Source organism: Pseudorca crassidens, chromosome 14 (genome assembly GCF_039906515.1).
Source record: "Pseudorca crassidens isolate mPseCra1 chromosome 14, mPseCra1.hap1, whole genome shotgun sequence".
Taxonomy (NCBI): Eukaryota; Metazoa; Chordata; class Mammalia; order Artiodactyla; family Delphinidae; genus Pseudorca; species Pseudorca crassidens.
The window spans coordinates 60,767,846-60,788,012 of NC_090309.1; the positions used below are offsets into that span (position 1 = coordinate 60,767,846).

The 20,167-nt window shown below is 39.8% G+C and overlaps 1 protein-coding gene across 4 annotated transcripts in view; it reads left to right on the plus strand.

Moving 5' to 3' along the window:
- MAP4K3 (mitogen-activated protein kinase kinase kinase kinase 3) overlaps positions 1 to 20,167 on the plus strand; it is a 189,034-nt gene that overhangs the window by 1,122 nt on the left and 167,745 nt on the right. The window lies entirely within an intron of this gene.

The window sequence follows — 20,167 nt, forward strand, 5'->3', positions numbered from 1 at the left end:
CAACTTTTTCTCCAACTCGAATTGGACCGTGATGCCTTATTAAACTTGTTTTTGTCAGTGACACATAGGATTCAGCTTTTTTATATATATATATAAGTGAATTGAATACTTAGGAAAGGTACTGGTTTGGCAAGGTTAGAATTCAAAGCCCATTAGTAGCATAGCATTCCTGTTGTAGAGGGACCACTTCTAAATGTGGCAGATAAATCATGCTGCTCTGGCCAGCTCAACTCTTGGCCTCACAGAGACTGCCAAGAAGAGCAGGCTTGTGCCAAATGTGGCAGCAGTCTTGATTTGGTTGTGTATCTTCTTACTGGTAACTGAAGTGGAACTCCGCCTGTTTCACATAACACCTGAGGATGCACAAAGAAACTTAACTTTACTTTGGAAAGTTGAGTCTTAACTTTATTTTGCCCACCTTTAAGCAGTAGGTTTTTACTTTTACTTCACTTGTAATGCATATGGTAACTTAGATATTTAATACAGTGCAGCCAGTATTCTGCATTAGTCTTGTTTTGTGGATGATTTGCTTTCCATCATCAGTTATATCACCACTTTTCTCCATAGACAACACAGGTGTCTATGTTGTCACCTATGTGACACACCTACTGTGTATAAGGTACTGTGCATCTATCTAAGCACTTGGGTTGTAGCGCTAAAAGAGAGACATGTTCCCAAGTCTTACTTGTTTATATTTTTTGGATAAGAACAACATTAAACAACCATTTAAACAATTATTTTATTGAGTTTTCTTTTGTGCTGCCGAGAGGAGAGGATTAGGATTAGGGTTAGGAGAGTGTATAACAGGAGGACTTCATCTCCGCTGGGGAGTCAGAGGCAATGGGGAGAGGGAATTATGCCAGATAGAGGAAGCATGATCTGTGCAGGCTTGGAGGCCCTAAAGAACAGGGTGAGGATTTGAAAGAAGGCCTATGTGGCCTCAGTAGCCGGAGAGGGAGGATGACCCTAGATCATGCAGGCCTCTTTGGTCTTGTAAGGAGGTGGGACTTCTCTTTAGCACAATAAGGAACCATTGCAGGGTTTTAAGTAGGAGAGTGAAATTAGACTTGGATTTTTACAAGCTTTCAAGCTTTACCTACTGCAGTGTGGGGAGTGGAGATGGGGGGGCAGAGGTAAAGAGCAGTTAGGAGGCCACTGTAAGCATAACCATTACGGTATTGTGCTTGGAATTTGTAGTGATTGTGAAAGTTGAAGTGAGTGAATCCAGGTAGCTTAGAGTTGGTTAAGGGAGTCTGGTTAGGGCTTCCCTGATGGCACAATGGTTAAGAATCCACCTGCCAATGCAGGGGACACAGGTTCAAGCCCTGGTCTGGGAAGATCCCACATGCTGGGGAGCAACTAAGCCCATGTGCCACAACTACTAAGCCTGCGCTCTAGAACCCGTGAGCCACAGCTGCTGACCCCACGAGCCACAACTACTGAAGCCCGCGCACCACAACTACTGAAGCCCGCGTGCCTAGAGCCCATGCTCCTCAACAAGAGAAGCCACCGCAATGCGAAGCCTGCGCACCACAACAAAGAGTAGCCCCCGCTCACCACAACTAGAGAAAGCCTGTGCACAGCAACGAAGACCCAACACAGCCACAAAATAATAATAATAATAATAAATAAATAAATTTTTTAAAAAGGGAGTCTGGTTATATTGAGATGAAAAGTTAACTGAAACTTTGCTAATGTGTCAGGCTTAGGTGGCAGTGTAGACAGTAAGTTCTTTTTCAGTTCTTTACAAGAATAATTGGCCATGTATTTACTATATTTAGAAAAAACAGCTGGTAGTTAAGCCACATGATTAAAACGTAAAAAAATTAAGGCCTGTAATTTCCTAAGGACATCTAAGTGCAGTGCAGGTATAAGTTGATTAATCTTGTCATCTGTTTAAAATAATGATAATGGAAACTAACATTTATAGAGTGCTTATTACTTGCCAGGCACTGCTCGAAGACTTCTCCATGTATTACCTCAGTCCTTACAATAGCCCAATGAAAGAGATGCTGTTACTAACTCCATTTTGCATCAGAAGAAACTAAGGCACAGGGAAGTTACAGTAACTTGCCAAAGTTCGTAGGTGGCAAAGCCAAAATGTGAACCAGTTTGCTCTAGCTACTGTGTCCTTAACCAGCATATGGGCAGATAATGTATTATCGAATTTCCAGTGGAGAAACGGAGGCACACACTTATTTTAGCATGTTAGTTGCAGCCACACTCCGAGTTAGAGTGGATCTTTAGGTAGTAGTTAGAATACCTAACTCCTGCTGTGCAGCCAGGCCTCACTGTTTTTGTAGAGTCTGCCAAGTGGACATCAGATAATAGATACTTGATCCCTGCCTGCCAGACTCTTCTAATATCAGGGGCTCAAAGCAGAGAAACTCTGTGTGGTTTTTGGCGTCATATCCCGTTTGCTGAATGACCCAAAGCTTAAACTATTTGTATTTTTGTCTGTATATAGTCATGTTCATGCTATAAAGATAACAGATTTTTTTGTATTTTGCTGTTTTCGATTTTCATTATTTTTACAAATGGTGTTGATTAGAGAGTAGTGCCTTAAAGAATTTTTTTCAAAAGCCGGTATATATAATTTGCTCCTTAATTTGTCAGTATTTAGGTGCTAAAAATGGAATGGTCCAATTAAGTAAGTAAGTTAGAGGCCTAATTATTTATAGTCATTCTTAGAAGGTTGGTGTTTTAAGGGATTTTTATTTTGAAAACTATATCCTATGCAGTGTAATAATATGCTTATTATATTTAAGGTGGCATGGTTTAGTTAAAAAGTACTGAGCTAGGATGTGGAAGATCTAGAATTTATTAGCTCTTTGGCCTTATAAAATCACTTAGCCTCTCAGGGCTGTTTTGTCGTGAAGATATTATTACCATCATATGCCCTTCTGTTTATGGTGTTGACTTGTTTCACTCAACAAATATGTTTTAATTTTTTTGAGGCCAAAAAAATGCAAATATACATTTCCTCTGCACTGTCTTAAAGTACATGAAAATATAGTTTAAAAAGTAAAGGCTTACACACTTTTAAATGTGCTGTAACTCTGGGCTTTGTCTGTCAGATGAAGTATCTGTAGCAGGAGTTACTCAGGGGCTTGGGAGTTGACAGCTAGAAAGGGCTCTGGTTGAGCCGCAGGGGGCCCACGAAACCCTTGGAAATTTATAGGCTTAATGTTGTATGTGTGTGTGTTTTTCTGGAGAGATGGCTTTTGGTATTCATTACATTCTCAAAGAGTTCCATGATCCCAAAAAAGAAGAGAATGAATGAGCTATAGGTTTGTCACTTGAAAGCGATTACTTGGAGAAGCTTGGAGAAGTTAGGTCTTCGTATACCATATCACATTATCAACATTTATCAACATTAGTATGATTTTCACATGCATTATGCTATTTTTTTCTCAGGCAGTTTTCCAGTTTAATTTGTATTATTCCTACCTTAGAGTCTTCATTTACGGATGTTTTTCTAGATTTATTGCTAGAGAGACGATACTAAAGCTAGAGGTAGGGTAAGGCAGGGTTGTTTTGAAGTACTGGTCTTCATGTGTTTCTCAGGGAGTATCTCATCTGGTCTTGTGGAGTTAGCTTTGTCCCTGTGAATGACTCCCAGATGCCTCCAGCTTGTGCTTCTGAGTTCTAGCCCATTATCTCCAGCTGACAAATGGAGATAAGGTCAAAAGCCCCAGTAGTGTCAGTTTGTTAAGGCTTGAAGCCTTGGAATCATCTTTTACTTCCAGACTGGACTTCATAAGCATTTTCCAAACTGTGACCAGGGGGCTTCCCCGGCAGTCCAGTGGTTAGAACTCTGCACTTCCACTGCCGGGGGCACGGGTTTGATCCCTGGTCGGGGAACTAAGAAGATCCTGCATGTTGTGGGATGCAGCCAAACAAGCAAACAAACAAAAAACTGTGACCAGGATGCTCCAGGGAAAGCAGTACTATGAGTGTATCAGAGGCCGAGGAGTCCTATGGTAAAGAAACCTGGTAAACTTTGCTTAACCCAGCAAACTCCAAAGTTACTTGATGATGGGATTCTTCTCTGTAATACCGATTGCTTGTCCTTAGAACTGGTGTCTTGCAGAACATGCTTTGGAAATGTTGATATTGATTTTATCTATGTGTGTTTGGAAGCCATTCCCTCTGAAGCAGAGGCTGTAATGTGGCTAAGCTCCAAGGTAGCACTCACATGGTGATCTATGTAGAGAGACTCTGAAAGCTGACAGGAGAAAAATTGAAGGTTAGACAGTGAAATCAGGAAATTAATTTGTATGTTCAAGTATTTAGTGAATTATGTGTTGACTTGTTTGTAACTCTGCGTCTCTCATGGTATTCCGATTAATATCATCAAACACTAATTCTTTCATTATAGTCAGGATTTATAAGAACTTTTCTGGAAAACTCAGTTCTGAAACCTCGCCTCCTATGAGGGACATGAAGACCTTAAGCATTTAGAAAAGAACAGCTGAAGGAAAATAAAACATGTGTATCCGGATTATGCCCATTTTTACTTTCATGGAGGACAAAGTCTAGAGGGACCAGAGGAAGTGGTCCTAACTTCAGAATGATTGAGTATTTAAGGTAAATTAAGGTAGAGTTTTCTCGTATCAGTAGTTATTTTAGGTGGAAAATGACAGTGGAACAGATTGTGGGATAATTTCTGTAGATACAAACAGCTTACCTGACTTTGATATGGATCTGATTCCCTAAAGGAGGTACTTACCTCCAAAATTTGATTTGTATGTATATTTACTTGTGAAACAACATCTAATTATTTTGTATTGAGAGTGAGTAGTTAGTCATTCTCTCATGAGAGTCCATTTAACATTCATCCTACACTGAATAGCTGTAATATGAAAGGAAAGGTCCTAGGGACTGTGTGTGGAGTAGGAAAAATGACAAGACTTGGTACTTTATTTACAGGGACATAAATTGTAAACCTACTTTTAGCTATCGTAGTTTGAGATCAAAACTGTGTTGATTTCCTCTTTTCTAGCACATTAAATCTCTTACTGGCTGAGAGATTGTCTTGACACTCCATAATCTAGACAACTGACTTCTCTGTAGCACAGCACAGTGATTTTTTTTAACATCTTTATTGCAGTATAATTGCTTTACAATGGTGTGTTAGTTTCTGCTTTATAACAAAGTGAATCACGTATACATATACATATATCCCCATATCTCCTCCCTCTTGAGTCTCCCTCCCACCCTCCCTATCCCACCGCTCTAAGGTGGTCACAGAGCACGGAGCTGATCTCCCTGTGCTATGCGGCTGCTTCCCAGTAGCTATCTATTTTACATTTGGTAGTATATATTCAGCAGTGTGATTTAAGAGCAGGTTCTGGAGGCAGACTGCCTAGTTTCACCACCCACTAGCCAATTACCTAATCCTTCTCTCTGTGCCTCAGTTTCCTCAGTTGTAAAATGGAGATGCTTAGAAAAGTACTTGGGGGACTTCCCTGGTGGTCCAGTGGGTAAGACTCTGCACTCCCAATGCAGCGGGCCTGGGTTTGATCCCTGGTCAGAGAACTACATCCTGCACGCGTGCTGCAACTAAGAGTCTGCATGCTGCAACTAAGAAGCCCGCGTGCCACAACTAAGACCTGGCACAGCCAAAATAAATAAATAAATATTTTTAAAAAAGTACTTGGGACAGTGCCTGTCACATAATACTCAGTAATTGTTAATTGTCGGTAACACTGTTTATTATTATGTATTTCTCCTGCTCCTGTCTTCCTGACCTACTCTGCTCCTCGTGCTGCTGCCTCACTGGTTCTACACTTGCTGTCTGTGCTCATAACCCCGCCCCCCCAATATCTGTATGGTTTGTTTCTTCATTTCCCTCAGGTCTCAGCTCAAATGTCACCTTTTAATGTGCCTGTTCCTTATCATCCTATAAAAAACAGCTCCTCCCCACTTCTGTCTTTACCAGGGATGGATCCAGATTTTGTAGGCCCTGAACTTTATACAGTAATTTGGGTACCCTCATTGAGAAAACAAATAAATTAGAATAAAAAGTTTGGTGTGAAAGTGAATAATTATTTGGAGTTAGAAAAGATGTCCCAACAAAATGCTGTAACCTTAGAGTCAGGTCCCTTTCTTCTGAGGCCTCTTTAGGCATTTGATCAAAAATGCTATCATGTAGTGCTTCCACTGGACTTCTCTTCCCCACCAGAAACATTCTACGTGTCCCAGTAACTTTCAGCACTCATAGAGGCCCCGGGGAAGTGAGGAGGCCTGAACTGTAAGTTTTATTAGCTTTATAAAAAATTCAGCTTTGCCTCCTACTCTCCGTAATTTTCACTGTGGCATGTATCACCTTATATTTATTTGTTTATTGCCTTTCTTTTCCCACTAGAGTGTAAGTCCGGGAAGCTGGTGGTTTTGTTTTGTTCATGACTGTATCCCCAGAACACAGAAAAGTGCCTAACACATATTTAGACTCTCAGTAAATATTTGTGGAATAAATGAATGAACTGGCATGAGAGGAACAAACCGTGTGCTACTACCTAAGTTTAGAGGAAGGAGATCATTATTTCTGGTTGGGAGAAATCATAGCAGGTTTTAAAGTGGAGATGACATTGGGCTTGACCTAGATCTCTGGCCATAGTGGGTATAGAATGAATTAAACATTGTGGTTTATTATTAGGCCTAAACTAAATCAGTAGGTTTAATGTATCTTCTGCATACTGAGCAATGTTCATAACTTACATGCATATGAGAATACTCTGTCATTTTAAAGTAAAGACATTTAGTGACTAGTGAATATATAGCTATTACATACTGGTTTTTGTTTTTCGAAAATATGATTAAATTGGACTTCTAATCAGGAAGAGGACTTTGTTCACCAATACCAAAAGGCCTTAGATTTGAGAGAGGAAATCATGGTTGTTTTCCACTTTTGTTTTTTACAGTTTTTTTGGTTCTGGAAGATGCCATGTTTCAGAGTTCCAGTTGCCTTGACCTGAGATTTTAGGTTTGGATTCCTAACGTGACAGTGTATCACCTCCCTTAGTCCTTAAAGTCTATTGGAAAAATCTTAGATTTGACCGTAAATTTAGGTATGTCCAAAGAAGACATTTATTTAGTTTGTTTAAACTCTTCTTAGAAACTTGAGATGGTAAGAACATTCTTTCTGTATAAATCATCCACCTTCTGCTCAAAGAATCTTCTCTTCATTGCCTATAAACTAAAGTACACACCTTTTTTTTTAAATTGAAGTATAGTTTCTGTACAATATTATGTAAGTTACAGGTATACAATATAGTGATTCAAAAATTTTAAAGCTTATACTCCATTGGTAGTTTAAGCCTGACATTCAAGACATTGTCCTTTTTGCTCTCTGGGCCCTTACGATGAGAAAGTTTAGATTGGAGGAGGCAGAGAGAGAGGAGGAAAGCAGAGGAGGGAATAGGGGCTGGGGGTGCTTTCCAGGTGAGCATTTAACCATAGGAGTAAAGGGTTAGAGACTGAAAGGGAGGATTAAGTAACATGGAGACTTGTGTTGGGGAGCATGGAGAAGTAAAATTTGCTAGATAAGGCAGGGCCAATTTATAAAGTTCTTGAAAGCCAGGTAAAATTGTGTAGATAGGAAGTGACAGGATGTTGGGAACACTAAGGCTTTTGTGCAAGAAGTAATAATGTTGAAAGTGCCCAGGATTATTCTGGCAATCGTAATGAGAGTGAACCAGAGAGGAAGGACAGAAATATCTGTAAAATAGAGTCTGTTTCAGAATCCTTTTGTACTCTTAAAAAATTATTGAGAACACCAAAGTTGTTTATGTTAATTATATCTATTGCTATTGACTATATTAGCAATTATACCTGAGAAATTTTTTAAAATATTAATTTATTAAAAAGAAAAATAAACCTATTACATGTTAACATAAATGACATTTTCATGAAAAATAACTATTTTCCAAACAAAAATTGAGTGAAGGGAGTGGGATTGTTGTACATTTTGCAAATGTCTTTAATATTTGGTTAAATAGAAGACAGCTGTTTCTCAGATGTGTTTCTTCATTCATCCTATTGGGATATTTTGTTTCGGTTGACATGTGAAGAAAATCTGGTCTCTCACATGTATTTATTTGGAAAAGGAGAATATTTTAATAGCCTTTTCAGGTAATTGTGGGTATTTTCCTCTTCTGCATCTCTACAACTTGACAATTAAAAGTTAGTTGCAGGGCTTCCCTGGTGGCACAGTGGTTGAGAGTCCGCCTGCCGATGCAGGGGACATGGGTTCGTGCCCTGGTCCGGGAAGGTCCCACATGCCATGGAGCGGCTAGGCCCGTGAGCCATGGCTGCTGACCCTGCACATCAGGAGCCTGTGCTCTGCAATGGGAGAGGCCACAACAGTGAGAGACCCGTGTACTGCAAAAAAAAAAAAAAAAAAAGTTAGTTGCAGAGAGAAGATGGCGGAAGAGTAAGAGAGAGAAGATGGCCGAAGAGTAAGATGCGAAGATCACCTTCCTCCCCACAGATACATCAGAAATACATCTACACGTGGAACTGCTCCTATAGAACACCCATTGAACGCTGGCAGAAGACCTCAGACCTACCGAAAGGCAAGAAACTCCCCACGTACCTGGGTAGGGCAAAAGAAAAAAGAATAAACAGAGACAAAAGGATAGAGACGGGACCTGCACCAGTGGGAGGGAGCTGTGAAGGAGGAAAGGTTTCCACACACTAGGAAGCCCCTTCACTGGGAGAGAGATGGGGTGGTGGGGGAGAAGCTTCGGAGCCACGGAGGAGAGCGCAGCAACAGGGGTGCAGAGGGCAAAGTGGAGAGATTCCCACACAGAGGATCGGTGCCGACCAGCACTCACCAGCCCGAGAGTCTTGTCTGCTCAGCCGCTGGGGCGGTTGGGAGCGGGGAGTTGAGGCTCAGGCTTCGGTCGGAGCGCAGGGAGAGGACTGGGGTTGGCGGCGTGAACACAGCCTGAAGGGGGTTAGTGCGCCACAGCTAGCCGGGAGGGAGTCTGGGAAAAAGTCTGGAGCTGCCAAACAGGCAAGAGACTTTTTCTTGCCTCTTTGTTTCCTGGGGCACGAGGAGAGGGGATTAAGAGTGCTGCTTAAAGGAGCTCCAGAGACGGGCGCGAGCCGCAGCTATCAGCGCGGACCGTGGGGATGGGCATGAGACGCTAAGGCTGCTGCTGCTGCCACCAAGAAGCCTGTGTGCGCGCACAGTTCACTATCCACACCCCCCTTCCAGGGAGCCTGTGCAGCCTGCCACTGCCAGGGTCCCGGGATCCAGGGACAACTTCCCCGGGAGAACGCACGGCGCGCCTCAGGCTGGTGCAACGTCACGACAGCCTCTGAAGCCGCAGGCTCGCCCTGCATCTGTACCCCTCCCTCCCCCCGGCCTGAGTGAGCCAGAGCTGCCAAATCAGCTGCTCCTTTAACCCCGTCCTGTCTGAGCGAAGAACAGACACTCTCTGGCGACCTACACGCAGAGGCGGGGCCAAATCCAAAGCTGAACCCTGGGAACTGTGTGAACAAAGAAGAGAAAGGGAAATCTCTCTCAGCAGCCTCAGAAGCAGCAGATTAAAGCTCCACAATCAACTTGATGTACCCTGCATCTGTGGAATACCTGAATAGACAACAAATCATCCCAAATTGAGGAGGGGGACTCTGGGAGCAAGATATATTATTTTTTCCCCTTTTCCTCTCTTTGTGAGTATGTGTATGCTTCTGTGTGAGATTTTGTCTGTATAGCTTTGCTTTCACCATTTGTCCTAGGGTTCTGTCCGTCCGTTTTTTTCTTTCAAAATTTTTTTCTTAATAATTATTTTTTATTTTAATAACTTTATTTTATCTTATTTTATTTTATCTTCTTTCTTGCTTGCTTGCTTTCTTGCTTTCTTTTGCTTTCTTGCTTTCTTGCTTTCTTTTTTTTTCTCCCTTTTATTCTGAGCCTTGTGGATGAAAGGCTCTTGGTGCTCCAGCCAGGCGTCAGGGCTGTGCCTCTGAGGTGGGAGAACCAACTTCAGGACACTGGTCCACAAGAGACTTCCCAGCTCCATGTAATATCAAACAGCGAATATCTCCCAGAGATCTCCATCTCAACAACAAGACCCAGCTCCACTCAACGACCAGCAAGCTACAGTGCTGGACACCCTATGCAAAACAACTAGCAAGACAGGAACACAGCCCCGTCCATTAGCAGAGAGGCTGCCTAAATTCATAGTAAGTCCACAGACACCCCAAAACACAGCACCAGACGTGGACCTGCCCACCAGAAAGACAAGATCCAGCCTCATCCACCAGAACACAGGCACTAGTCCCCTCCACCAGGAAGCCTACACAACCCACTGAACCAACCTTAGCTCCTGGGGACAGACACCAAAAACAACGGGAACTACGAACCTGCTGCCTGCGAAAATGAGACCCCAAACACAGTAAGATAAGCAAAATGAGAAGACAGAAAAACACACAGCAGATGAAGGAGCAAGATAAAAACCCACCAGACCTAACAAATGAAGAGGAAATAGGCAGTCTACCTGAAAAAGAATTCAGAGTAATGATAGTAAAGATGATCCAAAATCTTGGAAATAGAATAGAGAAAATGCAAGAAACATTTAAAAAGGACCTAGAAGAACTAAAGAGGAAACAAGCAATGATGAGCAACACAATAAATGAAATTAAAAATACTCTTCAGCTTCCCTGATGGCGCAGTGGTTGAGAGTCCGCCTGCTGATGCAGGGGATGGGGGTTCATGTCCCGGTCTGGGAAGATCCCACATGCCGCGGAGCGGCTGGGCCCGTGAGCCATGGCCACTGAGCCTGCGCGTCCGGAGCCTGTGCTACGCAACAGGAGAGGCCACAGAAGTGAGAGGCCCATGCAAAAACAAACAAACAAAAAAAACCCCCAAAATACTCTAGAAGGGATCAATAGCAGAATAACTGAGGCAGAAGAACGGATAAGTGACCTGGAAGATAAAATAGTGGAAATACCTACTGCAGAGCAGAATAAAGAAAAAAGAATGAAAAGAACTGAGGACAGTCTCGGAGACCTCTGGGACAACATTAAACGCACCAACATTCGAATTTTAGGGGTCCCAGAAGAAGAAGAGAAAAAGAAAGTGACTGAGAAAATATTTGAAGAGATTATAGTTGAAAACTTCCTTAATATGGGCAAGGAATTAATCGAGTCCAGGAAGCACAGAGAACCCCATACAGGATAAATCCAAGGAGAAACATGCCAAGACACATATTAAACTATCAAAAATTAAATACAAAGGAAACATATTAAAAGCAGCAAGGGAGGGCTTCCCTGGTGGCGCAGTGGTTGAGAGTCTGCCTGCCGATGCAGAGGATGCAGGTTTGTGCCCTGGTCCGAGAAGATCCCACATGCCGCGGAGCGGCTGGGCCCGTGAGCCATGGCCGCTGAGCCTGTGCGTCCGGAGCCTGTGCTCCACAATGGGAGAGGCCACAACAGTGAGAGGCCCGTGTACTGCAAAAAAAAAAAAAAAAAAAAAAAGCAGCAAGGGAAAAACAACAAATAACATACAAGGGAATCCCCATAAGGTTAACAGCAGATATTTCAGCAGAAACTCTGCAAGCCAGAAGGGAGTGGCAGGACATATTTAAAGTGATGAAGGAGAACAACCTACAACCAAGATTACTCTACCCAGCAAGGATCTCATTCAGATTTGATGGAGAAATTAAAACCTTTACAGACAAGCAAAGGCTGAGAGAGTTCGGCACCACAAACCAGCTTTACAACAAATGCTAAAGGAACTTCTCTAGGCAAGAAACACAAGAGAAGGAAAAGACCTACAATAACAAACCCAAAACAATTAAGAAAACGGGAATAGGAACATACATATCAATAATTACCTTAAATGTAAATGGATTAAATGCACCCACCAAAAGACACAGACTGGCTGAATGGACACAGAAACAAGACCCGTATATATGCTATCTACAAGAGGCCCACTTTAGAACTTGGGAAACATACAGACTGAAAGTGAGGGGATGGAAAAAGATATTCCATGCAAATGGAAATCAAAAGAAAGCTGGAGTAGCAATTCTCATATCAGACAAAATAGAGTTTAAAATAAGAACTATTAGAAGAGACAAAGAAGGACACTACATAATGATCAAGGGATCAATCTAAGAAGAAGATATAACAATTGTAAATATTTATGCACCCAACATAGGAGCACCTCAATACATAAGGCAAATAGTAACAGCCATAAAAGGGGAAATCAACAGTAACACAATCATAGTAGGGGACTTTAACACCCCACTTTCACCAATGGACAGGTCATCCAAAATGAAAATAAGGAAACACAAGCTTTAAATGAAACATTAAACAAGATGGACTTCATTGATATTTATAGGACATTCCATCCAAAACAACAGAATACACATTTTTCTCCTGTGTGCGTGGAACATTCTCCAGGATAGATTATATCTTGGGTCACAAATCAAGCCTTGGTAAATTTAAGAAAATTGTAATTGTATCAAGTATCTTTTCTGACCACAACGCTATGAGACTAGATATCAATTACAGGAAAAGCTCTGTAAAAAATACAAACACATGGAGGCTAAACAATACACTATTTAATAACGAAGTGATCACTGAAGAAATCAAAGAGGAAATCAAAAAATACCTGGAAACAAATGACAATGGAGACATGACGGCCCAAAACCTATGGGATGCAGCAAAAGCAGTTCTAAGAGGAAAGTTTATAGCAATACAATACTACCTTAAGAAACAGGAAACATCTCGAATAAACAACCTAACCTTGCACCTAAAGCAATTAGAGAAAGAAGAACAAAAAAACCCCAAAGTTAGCAGAAGGAAAGAAATCATAAAGATCAGATCAGAAATAAATGAAAAAGAAATGAAGGAAACGATAACAAAGATCAATAAAACTAAAAGCTGGTTCTTTGAGAAGATAAACAAAATAGATAAACCATTAGCCAGACTCATCAAGAAAAAAAGGGAGAAGACTCAAATCAATAAAATTAGAAATGAAAAAGGAGAAGTAACAACTGACACTGCAGAAATACAAAGGATTTGAGAGATTACTACAGGCAACTCTATGCCAATAAAATGGACAACCTGGAAGAAATGGACAAATTCTTAGAAATGCACAACCTGCCGAGACTGAACCAGGAAGAAATAGAAAATATGAACAGAACAATCAGAAGCACTGAAATTGAAACTGTGATTAAAAATCTTCCAACAAACAAAAGGCCAGGACCAGATGGCTTCACAGGCGAATTTTATCAAACATTTAGAGAAGAGCTAACACCTATCCTTCTCAAACTCTTCCAAAATATAGCAGAGGGAGGAACACTCCCAAACTCCTTCTACGAGGCCACCATCACCCTGATACCAAAACCAGACAAAGATGTCAGAAAGAAAGAAAACTACAGGCCAATATCACTGATGAACATAGATGCAAAAATCCTCAACAAAATACTAGCAAACAGAATCCAACAGCACATTGACAGGATCATACACCATGATCAAATGAGGTTTATTTCAGGAATACAAGGATTCTTCAATATATACAAATCAATGAACGTGATACACCATATTAAGAAATTGAAGGAGAAAAACCATGTGATCATCTCAGTAGATGCACAGAAGGCTTTCGACAAAATTCAACACCCATTTATGATAAAAAGCCTGCAGAAAATAGGCGTAGAGGGAACTTTCCTCAACATAATAAAGACCATATATGACAAACCCACAGCCAACATTCTCCTCAGTGGTGAAAAACTGAAACTATTTCCACTAAGATCAAGAACAAGACAAGGTTGCCCACTGTTATTCAACATAGTTTTGGAAGTTTTAGGCACAGCAATCAGAGAAGGAAAAGCAATAAAAGGAATCCAAATAGGAAATGAAGAAGTAAAGCTGTCACTGTTTGCAGATGACATGATACTATACATAGAGAATCCTAAAGATGCTACCAGAAAACTACTAGAGCTAATCAATGAATTTGGTAAAGTAGCAGGATACAAAATTAATGCACAGAAATCTCTGGCATTCCTATACACTAATGATGAAAAATCTGAAAGTGAAATTAAGAAAACACTCCCATTTACCATTGCAACAAAAGGAATAAAATATCTAGGAATAAACCTAAGGAGACAAAAGATCTGTATGCAGAAAATTATAAGATACTGATGAAAGAAATTAAAGATGTTACCAACAGATGGAGAGATATACCATGTTCTTGGATTGGAGTAATCAAAACTGTGAAAATGACTCTACTACCCAAAGTAATCTACAGATTCAATGGAAACCCTATCAAACTACCACTGGCACTTTTCACAGAACTAGAACAAAAAATTTCACATTTTGTATGGAAACACAAAAGACCCCGAATAGCCAAAGCAATCTTGAGAACGAAAAACAGAGCGGGAAAAATCAGGCTCCCTGACTTCAGACTCTACTACAAAGCTACAGTAATCAAGACAGTATGGTACTGGCACAAAAACAGAAATATAGATCAATGGAACAGGATAGAAAACCCAGAGATAATCCCACGCACATATGGTCACCTTATCTTTGATAAAGGAGGCAAGAATATACAGTGGAGAAAAGACAGCCTCTTCAATAAGTGGTGCTGGGAAACTGGACAGGTACATGTAAAAGTATGAAGTTGGAACACTCCTAACACCGTACACAAAAATAAACTCAATGGTTTAAAGACCTAAATGTAAGGCCAGACACTATCAAACTCTTAGAGGAAAACATAGGAGGAACACTCTTCAATATAAATCAGAGCAAGATCCTTTCTGACCCACCTCCTAGAGAATTGGAAATTAAAACAAAAATAAACAAATGGGACCTAATGAAACTTAAAAGCTTTTGCACAGCAAGGGAAACCGTAAACAAGACGAAAAGGCAGCCCTCAGAATGGGAGAAAATATTTGCAAATGAAGCAACTGACAAAGGATTAATCTCCAAAATTTACAAGCAGCTCATGCAGCTCAATAACAAAAAAACAAACAACCCAATCCAAAAATGGGCAGAAGACCTAAATAGACATTTCTCCAAAGAAGATATACAGATTGCCAACAAACACATGTAAGAATGCTCAACATCATTAATTATTAGAGAAATGCAAATCAAAACTCCAATGAGATATCATCTCACACCGGTCAGAATGACCATCATCAAAAAATCTACAAACAATAAATACTGGAGAGGGTGTGGAGAAAAGGGAACACTCTTGCACTGTTGGTGGGAATGTAAATTGATACAGCCACTATGGAGAACAGTATGGAGGTTCCTTAAAAAACTACAAATAGAACTACCATATGACCCAGCAATGCCTCTACTGGGCATATACCCCGAGAAAACCATAATTCAAAAAGAGTCATGTACCAAAATGTTCATTGCAGCTCTATTTACAATAGCCAGGACATGGAAGCAACCTAAGCGTCCATCAACAGATAAATGGATAAAGAAGATATGGCACATATATACAATGGAATATTACTCAGCCATAAAAAGAAACGAAATTGAGCTATTTGTAGTGAGGTGGATAGACCTAGAGACTGTCATATAGAGTGAAATAAGTCAGAAAGAGGAAAACATACAGTATGCTAACACATATATATTGACTCTTAAAAAAATGGTTTCGAAGAACGTTGGGGCTGGATAAGAATAAAGATGCAGATGTAGAGAATAGACTTGAGGACACAGGGAGGGGGAAGGGTAAGCTGGGATGAAGTGAGAGAGTGGCATGGGTATATATACACTACCAAACGTAAAATGATAGCTAGTGGGAAGAGGCCACATAGCACAGGGAGATCAGCTGGGTGGTTTGTGACCACCTAGAGGGGTGGGATACGGAGGGTGGGAGGGAGGGAGACGCAAGAGAGAAGAGATATGGGAACATATGTATATGTATAACTGATTCACTTTGTTATACAGCAGAAACTAACACACCATTGTAAAGCAATTATACTCCAATAAAGGTGTTAAAAAAAAAAGTTAGTTGCAATGTAGAATCCAAGACCTACCATTATGGTAAAACACTTATTATTGGTCTCTGACTTAAAATGGATCATTTTTACCCACGTATGATTTTTTTAACATCATGAACTGGTCATTTGGAAAATATGGATTCATGATGTTATCCAGATCTTCCCAATGTTGCCATGTTTCATTACACAATATCATAAATCATCACTCATCTCATCAGAAAAGTCTTAAAGTATTGATGGTAGATACAAGTTTTCCAAGATTCAAATTTCTCTTTGAAAGTGCTAAATGCATCACATGCAGCAAATACTGTTGTTTTTCATTGAACTGACAGGTTCATTTAGTTTATTTTCAAGAGAATGTCAGATACCTAAACATGAATAATCATGGTTTGTCAGCTGTTCTCTCAAGTAACAACAGTGTTCTGTGGAAAAAGTGGCTTGTTCGGTTTGCAACTCAATCACCGGTGCTGTTCTCTGAGATAAACCAGTGTACTTGGTATGCAGAAGTGTTTATGCATTTCATCAAATAGAATATTAAATTGATAAGTATTTAAGGGTCAAGATTTAATAAAATTAACAATGTTTATGCTTCAATAAGGGGATTCTTAAGTGAAACTGGCTTTTTTTTTTTTTCCCAGCGAGTGCATCGCAGTGACGAATACACTTGACTGCTGTACATTGTGGGTCTGCTGCCTTGATTTGTGCTAAGGCACCAGCAGTTTTACCACCATTGCTTTTGTATTATTAGTACAGATGACAACATGGTGAAAGGGGGCCAATAGCATTTCAGTATTATTATGAAAATAGTTTTGACTTTTTGAGACCCTCAGAAAGGAATCCCAGGGACCTCCACAGTTCTTCTCCACAGAACTGTGCTAGAAGATTATGTGGAGTAAGCTAAGGGTAAGGTAAGTGGTGATGGATCAGACAAGGCAAACAGTAGTGAAGAACAGAAAGGAAGAACAGATAGGTGAGAAGCATCTTGGAGAGAAATTCGACAAGGCTTTGTGGAGAAATACAGGGATGGAGAGAGATGATTCAGAGAGGACTTAACAATTTTAAGCCTGATGGAGGAGCACGTAGTTGGTGCTTTATAAATACTTGTTTAAATCAATTAATAGTGGGAGAATGGCATCAGTTACAAAGACAGTAAAGTTGAGAAGGGGGAGCTCTGTTGGAGATTGGATTTTCTGTTAGAAAATAGGTATCTTTGAGGTTTTTGGTTTTTTTTTTTCATTATTTTCTTACTGTGGTTACTCTGAAGAAACAGTAGTAATAATTACTTCCCTTCATTTTTCTGTGGAGAATAACAATTCTTTAACAGTGTCTTTAGGACTAATAGAGGCTGATAAGAGCCAGAACCTTTCTCCCAGGTCTTACTGAGGGATTATCAGGAGGACGTGTAAAACACGTCCTCCTATTGAAGAAAAATGCTACAGATTGGGAGGGTAATTGGTATAGGGGATTAGTGAACGGAACAGTAAAGTATGAGCTAGCTATTTTTATTCTGGCATAAATTTGCAGAGTGTGTTGTATTCTGATTATAACATGTACATTTTTAAAAGAAAAAATAGACAATCAGAAAACTATAAGAAAACAAAATGATGAGTAATCTTACTCCCAAGAGGTGGATACTCTTAGTATTTTGATGTTTCTTTGTAGACAGATATTTTAGAACACTTGTATGTTGTTGCATATTTTAAAAATTAAATTATGGCTTACTTAGAGTGAATGCACAGATCGTAAATCTTTCAGTTTGACAAATAATACAGCTGTGCAACCCATGCCTTTATTAAGGTAGAACGTTTCCTTAACCTCAGAAAGTTCTTCTATATCCCTTCCCAGTCATGCTGTCCCCCCTCTTCCCCCCAGCCATTGCAATCACTGTTCTGATTTCTATCACTATAAAAGCTCTTCTAGGATGTGATATAAATGAATCATAAATGGATTACCTTGGCACCTTTGACAAAAATCAGTTGACAGTACATGTGTAGGTATATTGCACTCTATCTTGTCCTGTTGAGCTGTTTGGCTATATTTTCAGCAATACCTCAGTCTTGCTTACTGTAGCTTCATAAAAAGAAAGTCTTGAAATCGGGTAGTGAGTCCTACAACTTTATTCTGCTTTTTCAAAATTGTTTTATCTATTTTAGGTCCTTTATTTTTACCATACACATTTTAGAATCAGCATTTCAGTTACATGAAAAAGCCTTCCAAGATTTTACTTTTTATTTTAAAGTAATTCAAAATTCATAGGAAGTTGCAAAAAAGTACAAAGAGGTCACATGGACCCAACACCCAGCTTCCCCCAGTGGTGATATTTTTGCCTAAATATAGTGCATTATCAAAACCAGGAGATTGATTGACACAATGCAGTTAACTAGACCTTAGTCAGATTTCATCACTTTTTGCAGGCACTCATTTTTTTCATGCCTGTGTGCATAATTTTGTGACATTTTATTATGTATATAACCTACTGGGATTTTATTGGGATTATGTGGGATCTGTAGCTCAATTTGTGGAAAATTGAGATCTTAACAGTATTGAGTCCTTTGATCTGGGAATACAGTATGTCTCTCCATTTATTTAGCTCTCCTTTAACTTACTAATGTTTTGCCTTTTTTTCTTTTTAATTTATAAATTTCATCTTTCACCTTTTCTACTAATATTGTAGTAAAAGATAACTATTATGTAATACTTCTTCAAAGTGGTACAGTAATTGTAATGTGAGGCACATTTTCAGTTTTTATTAAAATCTTCACTGTACTAGTGGTGTCTGACTTCCTTTGATTTAACCTTGAACATTTTTAGCCGTGAGCATATGGACTCTTTAAAGTTGGCAAAATGAAAACAGGGGAAATGACTATTTAAAAAGCTGTCCACTTCACCTATATTGTCTAAAGATTAAAACAAAGTCCTTAGAACCTGATTTGTTTTTATGTATGAGATGTATCTGTTTATTGGTGCATATTTTGCAAAATTAATATCTTTTGTGCTTATTAAAGGAAAATAACTTAAAGTTTTCTTCATCCTTAAGTGAAAAATAAACAACATTGTGCTTGATTGTTTAGGAGATCCTAAAGAATTTCGTTCTGATCTTGACGAGCTTATGATCTGATTTGAGGAAACAAAATATGCCTAAATGGAACATCTAAAGAACATTTATAAGGCAGTATTTTAACAATTAAAAGAGCAATCACGGGCTTCCCTGGTGGCGCAGTGGTTGAGAGTCTGCCTGCTGATGCAGGGGACACGGGTTCGTGCCCCGGTCCGGGAAGATCCCATATGCCGCAGAGCGGCTGGGCCCGTGAGCCATGGCCGCTGAGCCTGCGCGTCCGGAGCCTGTGCTCGGCAACGGGAGAGGCCACAGCAGTGAGAGGCCCGCGTACTGAAAAAAAAAAAAAAAAAAAAAAAAGAACAATCACGTGTTTTAAATACTACAGAAATTCAATTCAATTTAAGGGAAAGGTGAGTTGGTGTTAATTTGATAAAGATTTTCTGGAAGAGTGAATCTGATTTGGGATCAAAGAAATAATTGGGTTTTCATTTGTAGAGAACATTTCATTTATAGAGGACCTTTCATTTGTGAGGGAAGCCATTCCAAAAGAGTAGATATGGATAAAAATACAGCTGTGGGACAGAAGTGGGCAAAGAGATACTAGATATTCTGACTAAAGCAAGGGTCCACATTTTTGAGATGTGATAGATAATGTTTCACATATCCAAGATACAGACAAACAAATGCTTGGAGAACGTGCAACTCATTTGATTTACAGTATAATATTTTCCAGATTTGTTAGGGCCACTCTTGTCTTTCTGATCTTCTTGTGTCACTATTTGGATGGTATCAGTAAGTTTTATTTCCCCCCTTTCCCCTCTGTTGGGTTAAAAGTTATACATTTTATTTTTATACTTTTGGTGTCAAATTTCAATATGCATAATAAACTAATACATCTCTCTCTGTTCCCTTTCTGGTCAGTACATGGACTTGGGAATGATTCACTTCAATTACCACCTTCCTATTTTGTGGTGTTGTCTGTTATTTTGGTTCTATATTGCTTTCTTGTCTCCCAGATGAGTGTTTATTATCATTGTTTTATACATACAGTGCTGTTTTACGGTTACCCATATGTGTTTTCAATTTCTTTGCTCACCATTGTTTCTTGGCATCTTGCTCCATCATTCTGGCTTCA